Source organism: Dromiciops gliroides, chromosome 1 (genome assembly GCF_019393635.1).
Source record: "Dromiciops gliroides isolate mDroGli1 chromosome 1, mDroGli1.pri, whole genome shotgun sequence".
Taxonomy (NCBI): domain Eukaryota; kingdom Metazoa; phylum Chordata; class Mammalia; order Microbiotheria; family Microbiotheriidae; genus Dromiciops; species Dromiciops gliroides.
This window is the reverse complement of record NC_057861.1, coordinates 585026172-585047804: the sequence shown is the minus strand read 5'-3', so window position 1 is coordinate 585047804 and position 21633 is coordinate 585026172. Positions and strand designations below refer to the sequence as shown.

At 38.5% G+C, this 21633-nt stretch overlaps 1 pseudogene; it reads right to left on the bottom strand.

Moving 5' to 3' along the window:
* Positions 1–20058: 20058 nt before the first annotated feature.
* Positions 20059–21633, bottom strand: LOC122732685 (annotated as a pseudogene).

Sequence of the window (21633 nt, the reverse complement as noted above, 5' to 3'; positions counted from 1 at the left end):
TTCTGTGGCCTCCCTGCTTCTCTACAAACATTTTCTTGTCTCAGTTAATGATGAATTTTGATTGAAATCACTTCCTTTCATTCAAAGTCAACCTTTAGAAATATCCCCCAACTTCTTTTGTTCCAGGGAAAATTCTTTAGCGCAAGGCTTCAACAAATTCTGAAACTGGTATTTTTATTTTTATTTTTTATTTATTTGTTTGTTTGTTTATTTATTTCTTTTTGGAGCCCTATCTCCTCTTCCTTTTAGAGCTCTCCCATTATTACCTATCTCCCCTTATTGTATCCTCACTCTCAAACCTCTAGGACTTTGCTCTTGGGAATCAATGTGATAAACTTTTGAAAGGTAATGACTCAAGGTGATGTATTATGGCTTTGGGCCTGGAATCAGGAAGACCTGAGTTCAAATCCTACCTCCAACAGTTACTAATTGTGTAATCTTGGGTGAGTCAGTTAGCTTCTGTTTGCCTCCGTTTCTTTAAGTGTAAAATGGAGATAATAACACCTACCTCTGCTTTCCTACTTGTGTGAACTTGAGCAAGTTAACCTAGTTTCTTGGGGCCTCAATTTTCTCATCTGATCTATAAGTTTCCTTATAGCTCTGGCTCTTTGATGAAACTATAACCCCCCATATAACATGACATAGAAGTCTAGGTAGTCTGCTGCCCAGTAAGGCTGACCCTGGTTTTACTTCAAGGTTTTTCAACACATTTCCAAGAGTAGAAGCTTCTAAAAAATCATCCCTCAGAAAGGGGAGGGGCAGACATATATTATGAGTATGAAACCTCCAGGGTTAAGATAAACTTCCATACTTTCATGGATCCATAGATTCTCTGATATAGGTATTACTTCCAACAGGTCATATCATAAAATCACCCACACCAACTCATGCTATTTGAGTCTTACCCATGTTTTCTCATAAATCCTTTCCCCTGCTGGGGCACAGGGTGGATTTCTGATAGATTTATTTACCTAAGAATTGTATATCCATATATTATTGGCCTTTAATTATATGAGTAAGCAACACCTTTTCTGATTATATGTCATTTTTATGCTATTTTTTATGCTACCTATGATATCAGATTCATTACTGGTAAACTGTTGTAGCTGATTTATACCTACCATGTGTCTTTCCATTAACTTTGGGTGGCCAACAGTTTTCATTAATTGAAGAGTGTGGTATTTCTTTATTTGAAAGTATATAGGTGGTGCAGTGGATAGAGCAATGGCTCTGGATTCAGGAGGACCTGAGTTCAATTCCGGCCTCAGACACTTAACACTTACTAGCTGTGTGACCCTGGGTAAGTCACTTAACCCCAATTGCCTCACCAAAAAAAAAAAAGAAAAAGAAAAAAGAAAAGAAAAAAAAAGTATATGGGGGAGCAGGGGCAGCTAGGTGGCACAGTGGATAAAGTACCAGCCCTGGATTCAGGAGGACCTCAGTTCAAATCTGGCCTCAGACACTTGACACCTACTAGCTGTGTGGCCCTGGGCAAGTCACTTAATCCTCATTGCCCGGCAAAAAACAAAAAACAAAAACAAAAAACTACAACTATTTGGGGCAGCTAGGTGGTGCAGTGGATAGAGTACCAGCCCTGGAGTCAGGAGGACCTGAGTTCAATTCCGGCCTCAGACACTTAACACTTACTAGCTGTGTGACCCTGGGCAAGTAACTTAACCCCAATTGTCTCACCAAAAAAGAAAAAAGTATATCGGTGGGGGAAAGACATTAAATGCACAGAGCTCCTGATACAATTACCTCAAAAACAGGAATAAAAGAACCTCTGGAGCTGGAAAATCCACAAAAAAGATGGGGTGAGATTATTTTCCAGCCATAAATAGATTAAAGGGGGCCATGCTGGGATGCCAGTAAAGTCCAACCCCGCAATCACACTGACAGAGCATGCCACACCAGTGGAACTTACCCCAAGCCTCTGAATCAGCTGCAGCACCAGCATCTTCTGGAACTGAGCTTGCCATTGGGTGAGAGGGCTGAATGGCTGACCAGGGGGAAAGTGCAAGGGTGTCAGCAGGGCCTAGGGAGGAATTTGGCTGTCCCACTCCAGCAGGGAACCAGGAAGAAATCCTGAGTGGCAGGAGGCCCAGGTGGGGGAAGGGTGCAGGCTCATCAAATCTAAGAACCACAGCACAGAAAGCTTTGCTGGTTGGTTAATTAGTAAGCTGGATTGAGGTTATCTTCATACCAAGAAGAACAGGCCAGGAGAGAGAAAAAAAACCTGCCCTCCCTCAAACCAAAACACGTGGGACCCTCTGAAGCTGGGGACAGTGTAGCCCAGTGGGGAGTTAAAAGTCAAGTAAAAGATGGCAAGATGAGCAAGCAAAGAAAGTTGAGAATTATAAAAGTTTCTTCAGCGACAAGGAAGATCAAGGTTCATCCTCAGAAGAGGGTAAGAACCTCAGGGCCCCTATATCCAAAGCTGCCAAGAAAAATATGAATTTGTCTCAGGCCATGGAAGCACTCAAAAGGGACTTTGAAGAGAAAGTAGGAGAGATAGAAGGAAGATTTAGACAGGTGGAGGAAAGAATGGAAAGAGAAATGAGAGCAATGGAAGAGAGTCATGAGATAAAAGTCAACAACTTGAAAAGCCAAATGGAAAAGGAGATACAAAAGCTACCTGAAGAAAATTATTGCCTAAGAACTAGGATTGAACAAATAGAAGCTAGTGACTTTATGAGAAATCAAGACACAGTAAAGCAAATGTAACTGAAGAAAAAAAATAGAGGGCAATATGAAATATCTCCTTGGAAAGACAGCTGACCTGGAAAATAGATCTAGAAGAGATAATTTGAAAATTATTGCACTACCTGACAACCATGACCCAAATAAGAGTGTAGATAGCATCTTCCAAGAGATTGTCAGGGAAAATTGCCCTGACATTCTAGAAGCAGAAGGTAAAATAGAAATTGAAAGAATCTACCAATCACTTCCTGAAAGAGATCCGAAAAGGATATCCTTCAGGAATATTATAGCCAAATTCCAGAACTCCCAGGTCAAGAAGAAAATATTGCAAGCAGCTAGAAAAAAGGAATTCAAATACGGTGGAGCTCCAATAAGGATAAAACAAGATCTAGCAGCATCCACATTAAAGGACTGAAGGGCATGGAATATGATATTCCAAAGGGCAAAGGAACTGGGACTACAGCCAAGAATCACCATACCCAGCAAAACTGAGTAAAATATTTCAGAGGAAAAAAATGGGACTTCAATGAAAAATAGAACTTTCAGGCATTTGTGATGAAAAGACCTGAGAAAGTATATGAGGCAGCTACATGGTGTGGTGGATAAAGCACTGGTCCCAGATTCAGGAGGACCTGAGTTCAAATCTGGTCTCAGACACTTGACACTTCCTAGCAAGTCACAACCTCAATGGCCTCACCAATAAAAAAAAAAGAAAGAAAGAAAAAGAAAAGAAAGAAAGAAAGAAAGTATATAATATCACTGGAAAGAATAATGATTTAAAATGTGGGTTTTGTTTTTGTTTTTTTTGTTTTACGTCAAAATGTTTCAAGGAGAAGTCTGTGGTCATCAAAAGTACCTTACAATTTGCCAAAGGTAATCCAGTCCACTTTCTGGGCTCATTTCATTGTCTATTTCTGATGCTTTCTCCAAGATATGTATGTAAGTATGTATATATGTATGTATGTTTATAATATTATATGTATATATATATATATATATATTGTATTGGTAAGGATATGTAAATATTTATATTGTGTCTAGCCTTCTCATCTGCTCTAAAAGCAAAAGGGGAGAAAGAAGGAATCATGTGTGAGTGTGTGTGTGTGTGTGTGTGTGTGTGTGTGTGTGTATGAAAATGCTCTGCGACAAAGATACCATCCCAGAACCTGGAGCAAGCACAGGGAGCAAGCCCAGGGTGGTGAGGAATACACAAGTCATAGAGGCCTCAGAGTAGAAAGCCAGTAGCACAACCCCTATCCCCCAGCACAAGAAGACTGAAACAGTGACCTTTATGCCCCAGTAACAGACCTCAACTTAAAAAAATAAGCCACAATATGAGTAAGAAACAGAAGAGGGCTCTTACCATTGAGAGCTTCTGTGTCAACAGGTACGAGCCAAACACAAACTCAGATGAGGACAATATTCTCAAATTGTCTACAAATGAAGTCTCAAGAGGGAAGATGAATTGGTATCAAGACCAAAAAGCCTTCTTTGAAGAGCTAAAAAAGGATTTTAAAAATTAATTGAGAGAGGTAGAAGAAAAAATGGGGAGAGAAATGAAAGCAACACAAGAAAATTATAAAAAAAAATCAACAGCTTGAAAAAATGAAGATTGACTAACGAAAGCAATTCCTTAAAAAATTCATTTGGATCACTCCAAAAAACATCCAAATAATGCCATAGGAAAATGCCCGGAGCAGCAAAACTCACAGAAGAATATGCTTATATCATCATCTTTTTTTTTTTTTAATGTTTTTATTTTATTTTATTTTTGAGGCAATTGGGATTAAGTGACTTGCCCAGGGTCACACAGCTAGTTAAGTGTTAAGTGTCTGAGGCCAGATGTGAACTCAGGTCCTCCTGAATCCAGGGCCGGTGCTCTATCCACTGCGCCACATAGCTGCCCTTAAATCATCTTCTAACCAAGAATGGCTTGGAAGATCAGAAGGAGGGAGCTGCTGTGCTGATACAGGAGTCGAGCCCAACCCCACAGTCACCCTGACACAGATCCAGTCCCAGGAAGCCTCACCAGAGAAGGAGACCCCCGGAGCCTCTGAATCAGCTGAAGCATCAGTGTCATCTGGAACTAAGCTCACAGTCTGGTGAGTAGGCTGAGCCCTGGGTAGCGGGGAGACTACAAGGGTATATGCTGGTGCTAAGGCAGAACTTGTATTTTACACCCCTGCTGAGAACCAGGAGGTAGGCTCTAGTAGCAGTGGCCCATGTTGGGGAGGGCACAGGCTCATCACAGCTAATAACCACAACACACAAAGCAGCTTGATTAGCAAGTTGGTCTGGGGTCACCTAAGGACCAGGGAACAGGCCAGGTGAGTGAAGAACCTGATTCTCCTTAAATCATACCACCTGGGACATCTTAAGATTGGGATACTGCAGCCTGGAAACAGTGCCCCACTTTAAGGAGCTAAAAGTCAAGTAAAAGAAAGGCAAGATAAGCAGACAGAGAAAGGGGAAGACCATAGAAAGTTTATTCAGTAACAAGGAAGACCAAGGGGCACCCTCAGAGGAAGATGTCAACATCAGAGCCCCTATATCTAAAGCTTCCAAGAAAAATATGAATTGGTCTCAGGCCATAGAGGTGCTCAAAAAGAACTTTGAAGATGAAGTTAGAGAGGTAGAGGAAAAAATGGAAAGGGAAATGAGTGTGATGCAGGAAAGACATGAGAAGAAAGTCAACAGCTTGAAAAGCCAAGTGGAAAAGCTTTCTGGTGAAAATAATTGCCTAAGAATTAGGATTGAACAAATGGAAGCCAGTGACTTTATGAGAAACCAAGACACAATAAAGCAAATCCAAATGAATAAAAAAATAGAGGGCAATATGAAATATCTTCTGGGGAAAACTGCTGACCTGGAAAATAGGTCCAGGAGAGATAATTTGAAAATTATTGGATTACCTGAAAACCATGATCAAGGAGAGAGCTTAGACACCATGTTCCAAGATATTCTCAGTGAAAATTGCCCTGAAATTCTAGAAGCAGAAGCTAAAATAGAAATTTAAAGAATCCACCAATCACCTCCAGAAAAAGATCCCAAAAGGAAAAGTCCCAGGAATATTCTAGCCAAATTCAAGAGCTCTCAGGTCAAGGAGAAAATACTGCAAGCTGCCAAAAAGAAAGAATTCAAGTACTGTGGAGCCCCAGTCAGGATAGCACAAGATCTAGCAGCTTCTACATTAAAGGACCAGAGGGCATGGAATATGATATTCCAAAGGTCAAAGGAAATGGGATTATAACCAAGAATCACCTACCCAGCAAAACTCAGCATAATCTTTCAGTGGAAAAACGGTACTTTAATGAAAAAGAAGACTTTCAGATATTTATGATGAAAAGACCTGAACTGAATGGCAAATTTGACTTTCAAATACAAGACCCTAGAGAACCATAAAAAATTGGAGCTGGGGGACATACCTGGGGTTGTACAGTGGGTGGCTGTCTTGTGCCTAAGGCCGGGTTTTGGCTGGGATCCCCCCTGGGTCCAGGGGTGATGCTTTGTCCACTGTGTCACTTAGCTAGGTGATGACATCTTTGGGGTTGGATTGAGGGGTGAGGGGAATTTGCTCAGGGAGGGGGAGGGGCAGAGGTGAATTCCTACATGAAACAAGTAGGAAGGGGCTTATGGAGTGGGGGAAGAGATGGGACAGAAGCAGGGCAGTAAATGAATTTTACACTCATCAGAAAAGGCTCAAAGACCTTAAATTCATCAGAGCTGCCTCAAGGGGGGACTAACAGACACACTCAACTGGGTGGAGTAATCTGTTTGATCTGGGCAGTAAATGAGCCTGACACTCATCAGAATTGGCTCAAAGACTTGAATCTCATCAGAATTGGCCCAAGGAGGGAATAACATACACACTCAATTGGGTGGAAAAATCTCTCTAACCCTGCAGGAAAATAGGAGGGGAAGGGAATAAAGAGAGAGGGGCAAAAGAAGGAAGAGCAGATTGGGGAATGGGCCAGACAGAAGCAAATCCCTTTCAAAGAGTGATAGGATGAAAGAAGATGGATAATAGAATAAATATCATGGGGAAGGGAATAGGATGGAAGGAAAACAGTTAACAATAGTAATCATGAAAAAGAGAAAAGGGGGAAAATTGTACAAAAATGTTTATAGGAACTCTTTGTGGAGGCTAAGAATTGAGAATCTAGGGAATGTCCATCAATTGAGGAATGATGGAAAAAGCTGTCCTATATGATTGTAGTGGAATGGTCTTGTGCTACAGGAAATGACAAACAGGATGATCTCCAAAAAACCTGGAAAGACTAATGAACATCAATGTATAGTCAAGTGAGCAGAGCTGGGAGGACATTGTGCATAGTGACAGGAATATTGTTCAATGAGCATTTGTGAATGACTTAACTACTCTCAGCAGTGCAATGATCCAAGACAATCCCAAGGAACTAATGAGGAAGCTTACTGTGCACCTTTATAGAAAGAACTGATAAAAAGAACACTTGTGGATTGTACATGTACAACCTGGTTGTGATCTTGTGAAGGGGGGAGGAAAAGGAGGGAGGGAGGAAGAAAAATTTTGAATTCAAAATCTTATGAAAATGAATGTTGAAAACTATCCTTATATATAACTGGAAAATAAAATAAATGTTTGTTGCTAAGAAATTTAAAAAAAATCATTTGGCCAAATGGAAAAGGAGTTGCAAAAGCTTACTGAAGAAAACAATGCCTTAAAAATTTGAATTGGACAGATGGAAGCTAATGACTCCATGAGACACCAGGTATCAGTCAAACAGAATCAAAAGAATGAAAAAATAGAAGACAATGTGAAATACCTCTTTTGAAAGAAAACTGACCTGGAAAATAGATCCAGGAGAGACAATTTGAGAATTATTGGACTACCTGAAGGTCATGATCAGAAAAATAATCTAGACATCATATTCCAGGAAATTATCAAGGAGAACTGCCCTGATATTGTAGAATCAGAGGTTAAAATCATCATTGAAAGAATCCACTCATTACCTCCTGAAAGAGACCCCGAAAGGAAAACTCCAAGGAATATTGTAGCCAAATTCCAGAATTATCAGGTGAAGGAGAAAATATTCCAAACAGCCAGAAAGAAGAAATTTAAATATCATGGAGCCACAGTCAGGATTGCACAGGGCCTGGCAGCTTCAACATTATAGGATCGCAAGGCTTGGAATATAATATTCTGGAAGGCAAATGAGCTTGGATTGCAACCAAGAATCAACTACTCAACAAAACTGATCATTCTCTTTCAGGGGAAAAGATGGACATTCAATGAAATAAGAGAATTCCAAGATTTCCTGATGAAAAGACCAGAACTGAATAGAAAATTTGATCTTAACATACAAGACTCAAGAGAAGTATAAAAAGGTAAACAGGGGAAAAAGCGTATTCAATAATATGGTTAAACTGTTTACATTCCTACACAGGAAGATAATACTTATTATAACTCTTGAGACCTGTATATCTATTTGGGCAGACAGAAGTAGTTTAAATAGAGAGTATAAATTTAAATTGACTTTGATGTGATGATATCAAGAAAATTAAGGGGTGAAAAAAGAGTATATGGGGAGAAGAAAAGGGAGGTCGAATGGGGTTAATTACATCATACAAAGAAGCACAAAAAACCTATTACAATAGAGGGAAAGAATGGAGGGGTGAGCATTGTTTCATCCTTACACTCATCAGATTTGGTTCAAAGAGGGAATAACATATATGCTCATCTGGACAAAGAAATTTAGCTTATTCTCTAGGGAAGTAAAAGTGTAAGGAGAGAAAGGGGACACTGATAAAAGGGAGGGCAGAAGCAGGGAAGAAAAGAGTAAAGAAAAGGGAGGAGGGCTGATAAAAGGAAAGGCAGATTGGGGGAGGCAGAGGTCAGAAGCAAAACATTGGTGAGGAGGAATAGGGTGAAAGAAGGGAAAAAAGTGCAAACAGGGTAAATAAGATGGAGAGAAATAGACAGTAATAATAACTGTGGATGTGAATAGGATAAACTCTGCCATAAAATGGAAGCTAATGGCAGAGTGGATTAAAAACCAGAATCCTACAGTATGCTGTTTACAAGAAACACATTTGAAACAGAGAAATACACACAGAGTAAAGGTAAAAGGTTGGAGCAGAATATATTATGCTTCAGCTGAAGTCAAAAAAGCAGGGGTAGCAATCCTTATCTCAAACAAAGCAAAGGCAAAAATAGATCTAATTAAAAGAGATAAGGAAGCAAACTACATCTTGCTAAAAGGTACTATAGATAATGAAGTAATATTGATACAAAAAATGTATGCACCAAGTGGTATAGCATCCAAATTCTTAGAAGAGAAGTTAAATGAGTTACAAGAAGAAATAGATAGCAGCTCTTTTTGTGGTGGTAAGGAATTGGCAATTGAGGGGACACTCATAAATCAGGGAATGGCTGAGCAAGTTGTGGTATATGAATGTTATAGAATACTATTGTGTTGTAAGAAATGATTAGCAGGATTATTTCAGAGAAACCTGGAAGGACTCATGATGGAAAATGCTCTCCAAATCCAGAAAAAAAAAGAACTGTGGAATGTAGATGCAGATTGAACCATACTCTTTCTACTTTTTTTGTTTTTCTTTTTTGAGGTTTTTCCTTTTTGCTCTGATTCATGTTATTGTACAGATATAACCTATATCAGATTGCTTGCTGTCTTGGAGAGGGGTGTGGGAGGGGAGGGATGGAGAAAAATTTGAAACTAGAAATCTTAATAAAACAAATGTTGAAAACTATCTCTACATGTAACTAGAAAATAATAAAATATTTTACGATTAAAAAATTAGGAAATGTGGTCCAGTAAGATTAAGAGCCTTGTCCAGGATTATAGAGCTAGGAATTAAATTTACACTGCAAAAAAACAAGTAGCCATCTATGACCCCCTTCAAATCCTGTCCTATTCCTATTTAGAGAAGTGCATTATAAAACCCTTAGACATTTCCAAATGACAAAAATTCCAAAAGGTTGAAGTTCTCAAATTTAATGTGGCTAGAGTGAAATAGAAAGATTGGGAACTAGGGATATTCTATGCATGTTTTCCCTTTGAGAAATACCTCCAGGAGAATTCCTTAACCCCAAATTTAACTTCCAGGAACCCTTTGTTGGCATTTCTAACTCCTACTCAATTCTGTTCTCAACCCCATTCCCCATGTAGGATTAAGTTTATTATCTTATAGGGCTATATATACAAATAACAAATTAAAATCATTATATGGGCAGGTAGTAATTTCTGTGGTTGGGAAGGTGTAGCATAATGGGTCATGCTGTTCTCTCAACAGGACTTCTGCATACAAGATTACCACTTGGCTTATTGGAGTGGAGTATTGCCCACTATTGACTCAGTTAAGAAGTAAAAACAGAACCCAGTTATTTATAAAACTGGTCCACATAAATCTTATGCAATAATTGGTGGTTGGTTCTTTTATTTTTTTTAAGTGCCAGGGTTTTCTGCAAACTGTGAAACTGATATGCCAGCTGCCATGTTCTATACTATGAAGGCACAGTCTAAGGGCAAAAGGCTACTACCATAAATAAACTGATCCTTACATGATAGTGCGTGATAACTGAAAGGGCATTTGTACCCAAAGGATGGAAGGTTACTCTTTGGCTCTAAATTTGGCCTATAATTCCAACAGTTGCTTCAACTCTGGACTGGCCCAAGGCAATACTGTGAGGGGTTCTGACAAACCTTTCTTTTCCCTTTAAGAAGGTTTCTTTCCTTCTTTCTGCCACATACACCATTTGTCATTTCCTTTTGAATCTGCCTTACTCTGCCTCTATGGAAGTAACCTAGTCCTGCAAAAAGAATCATTCCCTCCAATCCACTTAGGACTCATTTCCAGCAATTTTCTCCTTTGAATCTTCTCTCTCTCTCTCTCTCTCTCTCTCTCTCTCTCTCTCTCTCTCTCTCTCTCTCTCTCTCACTTGTTTTTATATTTTTATCTCAGATCTTTATCATGCCCAACCCTACCTCTCCAAAACCTCTTTTCCTTGACCTTGATCCTATTCTCAATATCCAATCAAATTTCTATACCATCTTTCTTATATTCACTGCCAAATTTCTGGAAAGATAAATCTACTCCAACTGTTTCCACCTCTTTCTGACTGAATAAATTCCTTTCTTGTCTTGAAAAATAATTAGGTCAATGTGAGAGCCCCCCAGATGAAGAAATTTTAAAAGAAACTGGGGAGAGGTGTTAGCTACACATTGCCTGATATAAAAACTCAGACTTGGAATTCTTCATTTAGTTTAATGTTTAATTATTTTCTAAGTACCAAATGATTAAAGCCTGAACACTGGACCTTAGCTCTCACTAGCTTCCTCTTAGGAACTTGAAATGCTTGGTTTTGCCTCTACTTCCTCTTGAAGCACTGCTTCTTCCCTTTGGCCCATTTTGATCATCTACCTAATTATTGATGTTGGCCTGCTTGCACTTAGAGTCTAACACTTGCTTATGTAGGAATCTTTCTGATGTATATCTCCATCCTTTGCTCTGTAGACCAGAGAGGTATCAATCAGCACCATGGACACTGATCAGTTGCCCTCTCTTGGCTGGTCTGGGAAGGGCATATTTTTGTCTTCACAAACTCACTCCTTAGCCCTTTGTAATATGCTTTCCATCCTACCATTTCATACAAGTTTCTCTGTCCAAGGTCAACAGTGAGCACTTTGTCCTTTCCTTTTATGAGTCATTTATCTTCCTTGATCTCTATGTAGTATTTGCCACTGTTGATTATCATTTCTTGATATGCTCTTCACATTGTTCCAGTCAGGGACACTGAATTATTCTTTTTTAAATAAATAAATGTATTTTATTATTTTCCAGTTACATATAAGGATAGTTTTCAGCATTTGTTTTCATAGGATTTTTAGTTCCAAATTTTTCTCCCATCCTCCCTTCCCTCCCTCCTCCCCAAGATGGAAAGCAGTCTGATATAGGTTGGATATGTACAATCACATTAAACATATTTCTATATTATATCTTGTGAAAGAAGAATCAGAGCATAAAGGAAAAACCTCAAACAAGAAGGAAAAAAAACAGTCTAAAAGTAGAAACAGTGTGGTTCAGTTCTTTTTTTCTGGATGTTGAGAACATTTTCTATCAAGAGTTCTTTGAAACTGTTTGGGATCATTGCACTGCTGAGAAAAACCAAGTCTATCCCCATTGTTCATCACACAATGTTGCTGTTACTGTGTACAGTGTTCTCCTGGTTCTGCTCCTCTCAGTTAGCATCAGTTCATATAAGTCCTTCCGAGTTTCTCTGAATTCCCAGAGGATGGGTATTCCCTTGATTTCCAATTCTTTGCCACCACAAAGAGAGATGCTATTAATATTTTTGTACATGTGGGTCCTTTTCCCTCTTCTACGGTCTCTTTGGGATATATCCTTAGCAGTGGTACCACTGGGTCAAAGGGTATGCAAAGCTTTATAGACCTTTGGGCATAGTTCCAGATTGCTCTGCAGAATGGTTGGATCAGTTCACAGCTCCACTAACAATGCATTAATGTTCCAATTTTTCCACAGCTTCTCCAACATTTTTTATTTTCCTTTTTTGTCATATTAGCCAATTTTATAGGTGTGAGGTGGTACCTAAGATTTGTTTTAATTTGCATTTCTCTAATTAGTAGCGTTTTAGAGCATTTTTTCATATGACAAGAGATAGCTTTGATTTCTTCATCAGAAAACTGCCTGTTCACATCCTTTGACCATGTCTCAATCGGGGAATGACTTACATTCTTATAAATTTGATTTAGTTCCCTATATATTTTAGAAATGAGGCATTTATCAGAAATACTGGGTGTAAAAATTATCTCCCAGTTTTCTGCCTTCCTTCTAATTTTGGATGCATTGCTTCTGTTTGTACAAAAAACTTTTAAATTTAATGTAATCAAAGTCTTCCATCCTGCATTTCATAATATTCTCTACCTCTTGTTTGGACATGAATTGTTCTCCTTTCCATAGATCTGAGAGGTAAAGTATTCCTTCATCTCCTGATTTCTCTATGGTATTACCTTTTATGTCTAAATCATGCACCCATTTTGACTTTATTTTAGTACAAGGTGTAAGATGTTGGTCTAGGCCTAGTTTCTTCCATACTATCTTCCAGTTTTCCCAGCAGTTTTTGTCAAATACTGAGTTCCTATCACAGAAGTTGGAGTCTTTGGGTTTATCAAACAGTAGATTACTACGGTCATTTACTACTGTCTCTCCTGTGCCTAACCTATTCCACTGATCCACCACTCTACCTCTTAGCCAGTGCCAAATAGTTTTTATGACTTCTGCTTTTCAGTATAGCTTCAAAGAGGGTACAGCTAGCCCACCTTCCTTTTTCATTAGTTCCCTTGATATTCTTGACCTTTGTTCTTCCAGATGAATTTTGTTATTATTTTTTCTAACTGTATAAAATAAATTTTATGTAGTCTGATTGGTATAGCATTGAATAAGTAAATTAATTTAGGTAGAACTGTCATTTTTATTATATTAGCTCAGCCTATCCAAGAGCAATTGATATTTTTCCAATTGCATAGATCTGATTTTATTTGTGTGAAAAGTATTTTGTAATTGTGTTCATAGAGACCCTAGGTTGGTCTTAGCAGGTAGACTCCCAAGTATTTTATATTGTCTACTGTTACTTTAAATGGAATTTCTCTTTCGATTTCTTGCTGTTGAGCTTTCTTGGTCATGTATAGAAATACTGATGATTTATGTGGGTTTATTTTATATCTTGCTATTTTGCTAAAGTTGTTAATTGTTTAAAGCAGTTTTTTAGTTGATTCTTTAGGATTCTCTAAGTATACCATCATATCATTTGCAAAGAGTGAAAGTTTGTTTCCTCCTTGCCTATTCTAATTCCTTTAATTCCTTTTTCTTCTCTTATTGCTATAGCTAACATTTCTAGTACAATATTAAATAATAGAAGTGATAATGGACATCCCTGTTTCACCCCGATCTTATTGGGAAGCCCTCTAACTTATCCCTGTTACATATAATGTTTGCTGATAGTTTTAGCTAGATACTGCTAATTATTATAAGGAAAGATCCACCTATTTCTACGCTCTCTAGTGTTTTTAATAAGAATGAGTATTGTATTTTGTCAAATACTTTCTCTGTATATATTGAGATAATCATATGATTTTGGTTAGTTTTGTTATTGAAATGGTTGATTATGTTGATAGACTTTCTAATGTTGAACCAGCCTTGCATTCCTGTAATAAATCCCACCTGGTCATAGTGTATTATCCTGGTGATCACTTGCTGTAATCTCCTTGCTAATATCTTATTTAAAATTTTTGCATTGATATTCATTAAGGAAATTGGTCTGTAATTTTCTTTCTCTGTTTTGGCTCTGCCTGTTTTTGGTTATCAACACCACATTTGTTTCATAAAAGGAATTTCGTAGAATTTTCTCTTCACCTATTTTTCCAAATAATTTCTATAGTATTGGAATTAATTGTTCTTGAAATGTTTGGTAGAATTGACTTATAAAATCATCTGGACCTGGAAATTTTTTATTAGGGAGTTCATTAGTGGCTTGTTCAATTTCCTTTTCTAAGATGGACTTATTTAAAGATTTTATTTCCTCTCCACTTAACCTGGGAAATTTGTGTTTTTATAAATATTTATCCATTTCATTTAGATTGTCAAATTTATTGGCATACAGTTCGGCAAAATAGTTCCTAATTATTGCTTTAATTTCCACTTCATTGGTTGTGAAATCACCCCTTTCATTTTTGATACTGGTAATTTGGTTTTCTTATTTCTTTTTTTAAATCAAATTAACCAAAGGTTTATCTATTTTATTAGTTTTTTTTCATAAAACCAGCTTAGTTTTATTGATTAATTCTATATTTTTCTTGCTTTCAATTTTATTTCTCCTTTTATTTTCAGGATCTCTAATTTAGTATTTAATTGGGAATTTTTAATTTGTTTTTTTTCTAGCTGTTTTTATTATATCCCCAATTCATTGATCTCCTCTTTCTCTTTTTTATTCATGTAAGCATTTAGAGATATAAAATTTCCCCTAAGCACTGCCTTGGCTGCATCCCATAGGTTTTGATATGTGGTCTCATTATTGTCATTCCTTGGATGAAGTTATTGATTGTTTCTATGACTTGTTTGGACCACTCGTTCTTTAGGATGAGATTATTTAGTTTCCAATTAATTTTCAGTCTACCTTTCCATGGTTGTTTATTACATGTAATTTTTATTGTATCATGATCTGAGATGGATGCATTTTTACTATTTCTGCCTTTCTACATTTGACAGTGAGGCTTTTGTGCCCTAATACATGGTCAGTTTTTGAGTATGTGCCATGTACCACTGAGAAAAAGATATATCCCTTTCCATCCCTATTCTATTTTCTCTAGATATCTAGCACATCTAACTTTTCTAACATTCTTTTCTTTTCTTTTCTTTGCAGGGTAATGAGGGTTAAGTGACTCACCTAGAGTCACACAGCTAGTAAGTGTCAAGTGTCTGAGGCTGGATTTGAACTCAGGTCCTCCTGAATCCAGGGCTGGTGCTTTATCCATTGCATCATCTAGCTGCCCCCTCTAACATTCTATTAACTTCTAACTTCTTTCTTATTTATTTTATGGTTAAATTTATCTAATTCTGAGAGGGGAAGGTTCAGATCCCCCACTAGTATAATTTTGCTGTCTATTTCCTCTTATAACTCATTTAACTCCTCCCCCTAAGAATTTGGATGCTATACCACTTGGTGCATACATTTTTAGTATCTCTATTACTTCATTATTTATATTACCTTTTAGCAAGATGTAGTTTCCTTCCTTATCTCTTTTAATTAGATCTATTTTTGCCTTTGCTTTGTTTGAGATAAGGATTGCTACCCCTACTTTTTTGACTGAAGCATAATATATTCTGCTCCAACCTTTTACCTTTACTCTGTGTGTATCTCTCTGCTTCAAATGTGTTTCTTATAAACAACATATTGTAGGATTCTGATTTTTAATCCACTCTGCTATTTGCTTCTGTTTTATGGGAGAATTCATCCCATTCACATTAACAGTTATTAACTGTTTATTTCCCTCCATCCTTTTTCCCCTTTCTTTGTACCCTTGTTTCCCTGTCTTTCACCCTATTCTTCCTGTAAGGGGCTAAAATTCTAGCTATACTATCTAAAATCTAATGAGTGGTCTCCAATAAATTATACACTTTATCAAGAGTATTTAAGTGTTTAAGTATTTACTACAGAGCATTAGGATCAGAGAGAAAGGTAAAAATCTAACTATTTCCAAGAGACCCCATCATCCGACCCACCATGGTGAGGTCAGGAACCAAAAGAAGCAGAGCCCCTCCACCAGAATCCACTTCCTGCTTCGTGTCCTTCTCCCAGAAATGGGAGACTCCTCAAGTTGATTGACTGGTAGCCTTGATAGACAGTACCCACAAGCAAACGTCACTTCCTGATGCCAAGGACCTTGCCCACATTGCTCGCCCTCGGAGGCCTTCTCCTCATGGCAGAGCTTTTCTACAGTAAGTCTCCAGCAGGTGGTATCATTCTAATCGTTACATTCCTGACCAGTGTTTTGCTTCTGACCACTGCCTCTTTCAATCTGCCTTCCTTTTTATCATCTGCCTTCCTTTTTATCATCTGCCCTTCCTTTTCTTTCCCCCTTTTTCCTCTGCTTCTGCCCTCCCTTATATCAATACCACCATTTCCCCCTTTCCCTTTTGTTTCTTTAAAGAGTAACCTAAGTTCCTTTATACAAATGGAAGTGTCTTTTATTCTCTCCCTGAACCAAATCTGCTGAGAGTAAGGTTGAAACAATGCTCACCCCTCCCTTCTTTCCCTCTATTGTAACAGGTTCTTTTTCTGCCTCTTCTTATGATGTAATTAATCACATTCCACCTCCCCTTTCCTCTCCTTCCCCTGGTCTCCTTTTATTCTGCCCCTTAAGTTTCTTTATATAATCATATCAAAGTCAATTTAATAACAATATCTTAATAGAGGTCCAGATCCTAAGAGTTTAAAGTATTATCCTCCCTCATAGGGATGTAAGCAGTTTAACCTCATTGAACAACCTTCCCCCACCCCCTTATTTACCTCTTTATACTTTTCTTGAATCTTGTATTTGGAGATCAAATTTTCTGTTCAGTTCTGGTCTTTTTCTCAGGAAACCTTGGAAGTCCCCAATTTCATTGAATGGCCATCATTTCCCCTGAAAGAGAATGATAAGTTTTGCTGGGTAGTTGATTATTGGTTGTAATCCAAGCTCCTTTGCCTTCCGGAATATCATATTCCAAGCCTTGCAATCCATTAATGTTGAAGCTGCCAGGTCCTGTGCAATCCTGACTGTGGCTCCATGATATTTAAATTGTTTCTTTCTGTCTGCTTGGAGTATATTCTCCTTCACCTGATAATTCTGGAATTTGGCTACGATATTCCTTGAAGTTTTCCTTTTGGGGTCTCTTTTAGGAGGTGATCAGTGGATTCTTTCAATGATGATTTTATCTTCTGATTCTATTATTTCAGGGCAGTTCTTCATAATTTCCTGGAATATGATGTCTAGACTTTTTTCTTGATCATGGCTTTCAGGTAGTCCAATAATTCTTGGATTATCTCTCCTGGATCTTTTCCAGGTCAGTTGTTTTTCCAAAGAGGTATTTCACATTTTCTTCTATTTTTTTAGTCTTTTGATTCTTCTTCACCTATTCTTGGTGTCTCATGGAGTTATTAGCTTCCATCTGCCAAATTTTAATTTTGATGGCATTATTTATCTCAGTAAGCTTTTGCACTTCTTTTTCCATTGGGCCAATTTTCTCTCCCTTTTGGCCATTCTTTTTACCCATTTGGCTAATTTTTTCTCTCATTTGGTCAACTGTATTTTTTAAGGAATTGTTTCCCTCAGTCAATTTTGTGCTTCTTTTTCTTGCATAACTATCATTTCTCTTATTTCTTTTTCCATTTTTCCTTCTACCTCTCTCATTTGTTTTTTACAAGCCTTTTTGACCTCTTCAAAGAAGGTTTTTTCATCTTGAGACAAGATCCTCTTTCCACTTGAGTCTTCACTTGTAGGCATTTGACAAACTCATCTGAGTCTGAGTTTTGGTCTTCCTTTCACCACAGAAGCTATCAATGGTAAGGGTCTTTTTTGTTTCTTACTCATGTTGTAGCCTATTTTTTTTTGTGTGAGGCAATGGGGGTTAAGTGACTTGCCCAGGGTCACACAGCAAGTAAGCGTCAAGTGTCTGAGGCCAGATTTGTACTCAGGTACTCCTGAATCCAGGGCTGGTACTTTATCCACTGTGCCACCTAGCTGCCCCCTGTAGCCTATTTTTAAACTTATAAAGTTGAAGTCTACCTCTGGGGCACAGGGGTCACTATTGCTAACTTCTTACAACTCTGAGCTGCCCCACTCTCAGCTGTGTCAAGCTGCAGTTGTGTTGAACTGCCCACTAAGCCAAGCCAAGTCATAAGACAAGACAAGCCCAGCTGAGCCCATCCGAGCCCAGCCAAGCCAAGCTGTGCTGAGCTGCCCTCCCCTTTCACCCAGGTAAAACAGAACTTTCTTGAAGTCCTCTACATTATCTCAAGTAGGAGGATTATGCCTCTTCGTCTTTTTTATAGGTTCTGTAGTTCCAGAATCTGTTTAGAGGCTTGATTTAATGTTGTTTTTGAGGGAAACACAGGAAAGCCCAAGAAACTTCCTGGCTTCTCTCAGCCATCTGGGCTCCACTCCTGGAAATGACACTGAATTATTCTTGTTCTTCTCTTAGGTCTTTAGCTACTTCTGTTGGGAGACTTAGGAAGCCATAATAAGCTCAAGCATTGGCACAAATAATTAATCCATTAAAAAAGGGATAGAAAAATTAGGTTTGCTTAGATTATAAGATATGGTTGTTGATTATAGAGTAAGAATAAATGGTGACAATTCTGTTGCTGGTTCTGGTTCTCATTCAGGTTAGTAGTGACTTTCTCTTGTCTATTTTCACCACATAGAAACAGTGCTCATGGTAGTGGCTTGTTACTGGCCTATCCCTTGTGGGAGAATCATCTCTTCTGAAGAGGCAGAAACTATCTTTTTTAGGGTTGTGGTTTGCTAAGTATCACTCACCAAAGCAAAATCTTACTTTAAGCTTGAAACAAAGAGACCTTCATGTTCTAGCTGCCTACTGGCAGGGACTTAGTGACATCAGAATCCCCAGCCTCTAGGGGCTTGTAATCCTATTTGTTCTAGAAGCTAAAGACTTTCACTTTGAAATTCTATAAGCCCTGCAGCTGAGGAACTTCCCCTTTGAGATCCAACCTTCTCCCTCAAATCTACTACTTTCTTTATAATATGTATCAGCTTGGCAATAACCTACCACATTGTTCTTTCTCTGTTTCCTTTGATAGCCTATCTTCTTCCTCTGACTCCATTGATATAGTATCCCAAAGTTATGTCTTCCTCCTTTGTATTTACCACTTTCCTAGTGCAGAGAATTTGTATGCCTCTCTCCCCATTTAGATTGTAAACCCTCTGAGATCAGTGTCTTTGTTTATCTATCTTTATCTTTCCAGTATCTAGAATAGTGCCTTGCACATAGTAGACACTAAATATTTTTTGAATTATATTCTATTGCTCTCTTCTACTATTCTCCTGCACCCTTCTCTCCTTTGATTATTTCATCCACATTTATTGCTTCACTAATCCCCTCTCAGTAAAGGACTCCCAAACTTCCACCTTCAGCCCTAGCCTCTTTCAAGATTTAGATTTAAATGATCTATAGCCTACTGAACATCTCTTTCTGGCTGTCCCATCAGCACCTCAAACTCAATATTCCTAAAACTGACCTTAAAATATTTCCTCATAAACTGCTTCTTCTTTCTTGTTTCCCTATACTTCTACCAACGATGCCATCATCATCCAGTTCATGGTGCTCATTACTTTTGAATCATCTTTTGTTCCTCTAATTCCCTCATCCCACATCCAATCAGTCATTGCTAGTGGTAGCCCATGCCTGCCATCCTTGCTTGTTAAGAGGGAGGCACATGTTGGTGGAATGTTTGAGCTTGGGAATTCTGAACAATAGTAGGACTGATACCGGGTCTAGCTTCTTTATAGGGTACCTCTACATAGTGATTAGAGGGAGGCCAGGCTACCCAAGCAAGGGTGAATTGATCCATGTCAGAAAAGGAGCAGCAGTGAAATAGGCCCATGGATAATAATAATAGATAACTGTGCTAGGAACTGTGTTAAGCACTTAACAATTAGAATCTCATTGATCCTCAAAACAATCTTGGTACTGTTATTTTTTAATTTTTTTATTTAGATCTAGTTTTTATTTTGGTGGAAGTCAGGTGATCCTTTACAAAACTCAGCTTTCTCAGTCCAACACAGTCTATGTTTCTAACTGAGGAGAGCCTAATGGCTGCTGGTATGTGTCTCCTATCTTATCATCTCCTGGTTTGCTCTGTTTGCTGTGGAGGAATTCCATTTGTGGCCTCTTTGCCTTAGCTGTTTGATTGTTGTTCTAAAGAGGTGGCAGAAGATCTTGATAGAGTCAGAGGAATTGTCATTTCCAGGTATCGGGTATGAAATGAGGCATGGGTTGCAGTTTGTGTCCACAATGCCCATGGTAGGGATGTTCATCTTGGCAGCATCACTCATGGCCACTTGTGGTTCAAAAACATTGTTCAGTGTATGGAAGAAGACCATCAGATCGGGCAGACGGACCCAAGGGCCAAATTGGACAGAGACATTGGTCAGGAGGCAGCCTTTAAAACATCTGGTGTGGGCATACTCCCCACAGTCCACAGCCACTTTTTCTGTTAGGTGGCTGAACTGCCAGTCTTGGCTCAGAAACAAAATAATCCCTTTCTGATAGGCCAAATGGTCAATAAAGTTCAGAACCAGCTGGAGATACTTGACTGTCTGGTCCAAGTCAATGATGTCCTGTTCTAGGTGGGTCCCAAAGATATATGGTTCCATAAACCTGTAAAGGGCAGACCGTGATGACAACCTTATTTATGTCCTAAATGTACTGTGGTAAAAATTATTTGTGATAAAATTATTATTGCAGTTTTTAGCTGACTTATTTGGGAGGGGCCACACCTGGCCCACCCTGAAGTCAGGTATACTACTGAGGTCAGAAGGAGAGCTCTCCATAGGCAGTTTTTGAAGGACCTCCCTTTTGGGGGAGGAAAGATCGAATGTTCCCTGAAGGGAAGCGGAGGTGTTTCCAGAAAGCTCTCTCTCTCTCTCTCTCTCTCTCTCTCTCTCTCTCTCTCTCTCTCTCTCTCTGGCGACTGCTGTTCCGGTGGCACGAGCAACTGTAGACTGTCTGGGTTTTGGTGAGTTAATTATGGAAAACCCTAAATTCCTTTGAATTAGCTTAATTGGAAAAGATCTGGGGATTGCATAGGCTAAGTTTAGAGTTAAGAGTATTTATCTGTATTTCTTTTTTCCTATTTCCTTATCTTTGATTTTATTAGTTTCACCTTTGTTGTTTAATTAATGCCCAAGTAATAAAATCTTATCCTTCTGTTAATTAAAGCTGTAAGGCTCCTTTCTTATTGGCCTGGGAGAAATATCTAAAATGGGCAGTTCAGAGGGGAGGGTGAACCTAAAAGGTCCCTCATATTTCCAAGACCCCAGTATTTAGGCGAGTCACCCAATTAACGCTCCGTATATCAAATTTTGGCCCTCACAGTACTCTGGCATCAAAAAGAGTATTGAGGGACAACAGTTCCTTTACATTAAATAAATCAGAGTGTTTGAGATGTTCAGTCAAAATCTTGTCATTGAGATCACTGTTATCCTCTTGCTGAATGATCTCTGTAGCAGGAACACTTCCATACATCTGAAGGCTGTGCCATGAAGCCCATGGGGATCCCTTGCCAAGAAAATCCAGCCAATGAAACCTGGACAGATTGCCTTCCCAGAGCAGTGGCAGCAGGGCTGGAACCAGAGCCAT